Source organism: Chiloscyllium plagiosum, unplaced genomic scaffold (assembly GCF_004010195.1).
Source record: "Chiloscyllium plagiosum isolate BGI_BamShark_2017 unplaced genomic scaffold, ASM401019v2 scaf_44470, whole genome shotgun sequence".
Lineage (NCBI taxonomy): Eukaryota > Metazoa > Chordata > Chondrichthyes > Orectolobiformes > Hemiscylliidae > Chiloscyllium > Chiloscyllium plagiosum.
The window spans coordinates 1,634-6,371 of NW_025204179.1; the positions used below are offsets into that span (position 1 = coordinate 1,634).

A 4,738-nucleotide genomic window follows, 5' to 3' on the forward strand; every position below is an offset into this window, starting at 1 on the left:
ACGGGAAGTGGTGGCATGGATCTGTTTATCAGCAACTCCATGAGAATGGGGAGGGTGTACATTAGGAGGTAGCAGAGGCAGAACAGTGGGAGAGAGTAAGTGGGCTGGAGGGTTACAGCTTTGGGGGAAGAAAGGGAAAAAGATATATCAGAGAAACTAGAATTGTCTGTTCTGAATTTCTAATCTGTACATATTCCTTTATACAGGGTGCTAGATGGTGAAGATTTGCAGACTGAAATCTCAAAATTATGTGCAGATCGTGATTAAGTTAACCAGCATTTGAAGAACCAAAGACAGAGACTCACTCGGCCAAAATCCTGAACACTCTCCCTCAGAGCATTGTCGGTCTCTCTGCACCAAATGGACTGTGAATGGTTCAAGACAGCAGCTCACTACCATCTCTCAAGGGTAACTAGAGATGGAGTATAAATGCTGGCTGAGCCAGTGATGCCCATATCCTGGAAATGGGTTCTCTCTCTAGTTGCTGAAACGCGGTTGATGTTGCTGCATGATGATGAGGGACGCTGAGTGCATCCTCCAGGAGGCAGCACCATCACATTACCCCTGTCTACGCCCACACAGTAACACCGCAACGCCACTGAAACAAAAGATGGTGAAGCCAAAGGAGGACTTCGCTGAATTTACCTCGAAGAACTATATCTAAGGGGATTGGAACACAGCAGGAACAGGTGACTGAGCTGGATGGTCAGCTGGTTCCCATTGGTTGGTGGAGCAGGATTGAAAAGCCGAATAGCTGCTTCCTGCTATCTCCCAGGAATGTATGTAGCCATGGAGCCCAAGTAGGAAGAAGTAGGCAGGGCAGGGATTCTCCAGGAGATTGCATCAGTTTTCATTGAGGGAAGGTTTGATGGATTTTATTTAATATTTGTCTTTTACATTTAAAAAAAATAAATTTGCAAACCTTGTGTTCAAGTTTATCCCAGAATAAAAGTAAAAGAATCGAAACGATCTGAATATAACAGTTTCTGAAATTTCAAACGCCCTGTAAAACAAAATCCTGTCTATTCCCGGAAACCATCACTTCCCAGTTACTCAAACTCCAGGGAAATATTCCCTCCCTGACTGAACCTTTGGTTTGATTTAAGTGCTTTTCAGTTCTCGTTCTGTGAGCTGTGAAGCGTTCTTTTTCCCCCCATTTCTCCGACCCAGAAATGTTATCTCACACAGCTGTGCAACCTTCCCACCATCAATATCATCATTACGCCATTTTGCTTTTTGTTACCAGCAGGAAGCCACCCGTGTAACCAATTGAATATTTCCAAACAAGACCCCTTACAGGCAAAGCAAACCATTACAAGTGACAAAGTGAGAAGGAACTAAATCAAGGTAGAGTTGTAGGGAGGGGGCAGCGACAGAGATAAAGCACGTATTCCGTGCGGTGCCCACCTCTGTCTAAAGGCATTGAGAGCATTGATACACACCACATGCTCCTTCTCCAGAGACACCCTGATGTGTAGCGTTTATCCTCAATCATAGAATAAAATCCCTACAGTGTGGAAGGAGAGCATTGGCCCATCAAATCCCTGTAATACTGCGCCCCTTACAGGCAAAGCAAACCATTACAAGTGACAAAGTGAGAAGGAACTAAATCAAGGTAGAGTTGTAGGGAGGGGGCAGCGACAGAGATAAAGCACGTATTCCGTGCGGTGCCCACCTCTGTCTAAAGGCATTGAGAGCATTGATACACACCACATGCTCCTTCTCACCTAACCTGCACATCTTTTGACTGTGGGAGGAAACCAGAGGACCCACACTATCGTGGGGAGAATGTGGAAACTCCACACAGGCCGTTGACCAAGGCTGGCCTCTGACCTTGTACCTGGTGCTTTGAAGCAGAGGTGCTTCAATCCCAATATAAATCAAAACAGATGATCCCTGCTCATTGTCACATTGCTGTTTGTGTAGCCTTGTGCTCAGAGAGACATCCTGAGCTTCAGAAAGTGGCAATATAAATTCAGTCAACTCCAGCCCAGTTAATGTGGCTAACACCAACAACAACATCAATATTCCAACAGTGTCATCGTGTACAAGGTCCACTCCTGACTCTGATTAACAGTAACTGCAGAATCAGAGTCCTGCAGTGATGTGTGAACTCTACCCCACACGGAGCAGAGGGATGACCACTTCCCTGTGTGCACTCGCTGGTCTCTGTCATGTTGAAGATGCAGCAAATCCCTTGTCACACTGAGAGGTAAACAACTCCTACCCAGTGTGAACCCTCTGGTGTATCAGCAGGAGGGATGAATCACTGAAACCCTTTTCACACACTGAGCATCTGAATGGCCTTTCCCCAGAGTGGGCTCACTGGGGTCTCAGCAGATCAGAAGACTGGGCGAATCCTTTCCCACACATGGAGCAGGTGAATGGCCTCTCCCCGGTGGGAACGCACTGATGTCTCTGCAGGAGAGAGATTTGAATGAATCCCTTCTAACACATGGAGCAGGTGAATGGCCTCTCCCCGGTGGGAACGCACTGATGTCTCTGCAGGAGAGAGATTTGAATGAATCCCTTCTAACACATGGAGCAGGTGAATGGCCTCTCCCCGGTGGGAACGCACTGATGTCTCTGCAGGAGAGAGATTTGAATGAATCCCTTCTAACACATGGAGCAGGTGAATGGCCTCTCCCCGGTGGGAACGCACTGATGTCTCTGCAGGAGAGAGATTTGAATGAATCCCTTCTAACACATGGAGCAGGTGAATGGCCTCTCCCCGGTGGGAACGCACTGATGTCTCTGCAGGAGAGAGATTTGAATGAATCCCTTCTAACACATGGAGCAGGTGAATGGCCTCTCCCCGGTGGGAACGCACTGATGTCTCTGCAGGAGAGAGATTTGAATGAATCCTTTCTAACACATGGAGCAGGTGAATGGCCTCTCCCCGGTGGGAACGCACTGATGTCTCTGCAGGAGAGAGATTTGAATGAATCCTTTCTAACACATGGAGCAGGTGAATGGCCTCTCCCCGGTGGGAACGCACTGATGTCTCTGCAGGAGAGAGATTTGAATGAATCCTTTCTAACACATGGAGCAGGTGAAGAGTCTAAATCCTCTGTGACCTCTCTGGTGCCTCAGCAGATTGCAAGAGTGAGTAAATCCCTTCCCATACATGGGGCAGGTGACCAGCCTCTTCCCAGTGTGACTGTGTCAGTGAGTGTCCCGCTGGGAGGGGTAAGTGAATTCCTTCCCACAATCCCCACATTTACACAACCTTGCCCTGGTCCTATCACATTGGTGTCTTCCCAAATCACATGACCAGTTAAATCCTCAACCACATGCACAACACGAATGGTTTCTCTGGGCTGGGAATGCTGCTTTCCCCTTCCGTATTATGTATAATGTTCAGGACCTGCGGAATTGGGTGTGTTAAATGTGATGTTAAAGCTGAGTTTCCCATCTGTGAACTCTCTCTGTAAAACAAATTTATCTCCTTCATTACTACAGCTCCCAACACCAGCTCTCCCTTTAGTTCTCCTGAAATTCTAAATTTGGACTAATGCAATAATGTGGCTTTCTCTCACTTGTTTCTGAAAGTAAATTAGGATGATTTTGAATAACTGGACTTTACTAGCCAAACTCGTTCCTACTCTATCATATACGACCTTTAACCCATGGGAAATGTGTTACCAGCTTCGATGACCGTTATAATGTTCTGACCACTTCTATGGAGTCGGTATAAGTTGATTCTAACAATTATCAATAGATCGTATATAAACAGGATGCCCACACAACAGTGTGCGCTCTGACACTCAATGCCTGTAAGTTGTTATTTTTCTTAAAGCCCCACATGTGTCTGGCAATCTGGCAATACAATTGAAGATAGTTTATACAGTAACCTTACAGTCTTAGTTGCCAATTCCAATCCATGAAGCAGTCAGTAACATTCCCCAGTGAATTGAATTCTATTAGCAGCTTTGTCCTGTCAGGAGAGATTGAGGATCATGAAGCTGTCTTCTCTGGAGGACTGAAATATGAAACACTTGAAATGAACAAAATTCTTCAAGAGCTCAATAGGATAGATATAGGACGATGTGCACCCTGGCTGATATGTCTTGAATGAAATAAGCACTAACTGCGGTGTCTTTACACAGCATCCCTTTAGCTGCATAAATGTTCAAGATTTATTTGCTGCTCTAATTCCACTCTCTTATTGAATCCCATTTGTAACTGCTGGAATGTTGGTTGCCGTGCAAATTGGTAACATTTGATTCAATCTATCCTAAAACCTCTCTGTATCTGTGTCTCGCTTTTGTTCACCAAGACCCTCATTCAATCTGACCTCTTTACAAACCCTGCCCTGATATTTCCCTAGAGGGCTCAGAATTAAATGTCCACAGAATTGTTACTGCACAAAAGGAGGCTGATTGGCTCATCAGCTCTCCAAAGGATCACCTCACCGAATGCTATTTTTCTACCTTTACCCCATAAACCTCCCCATTAGTCCTCTTCCAATAACTGTTCTGTTCAATTCTATCCTCTTCATTATACCTGGCTCCCATTGTACTCTTTGGCAGTGCATTCCTGACCATAAACTTTCTCTGCATGAAAACACTTTGTATCATGTTACATGTGCTTCTTTTGTCAATCCCTTGACATCCTCATTATTGATTCTTTCATGAAAGAGAGCAGTTTCTCCTGGTCTACTCTCAATAGATCCCTTTTGGAGGTATCTTTACCCAGTATCCCTCGGGATGGTGAATATCATCTCTCCTGGTTACAG

The 4,738-nt window shown here is 45.4% G+C and overlaps 1 long non-coding RNA gene across 1 annotated transcript; it reads left to right on the forward strand.

The window, feature by feature from the left end:
- The first annotated feature begins 2,034 nt into the window (after positions 1-2,034).
- Positions 2,035-4,444, forward strand: LOC122546356. The gene is made up of 3 exons (XR_006310724.1): positions 2,035-2,380; positions 2,885-2,968; positions 3,053-4,444. It is a non-coding gene; the product is annotated as an uncharacterized LOC122546356 (long non-coding RNA).
- Positions 4,445-4,738: the final 294 nt, after the last annotated feature.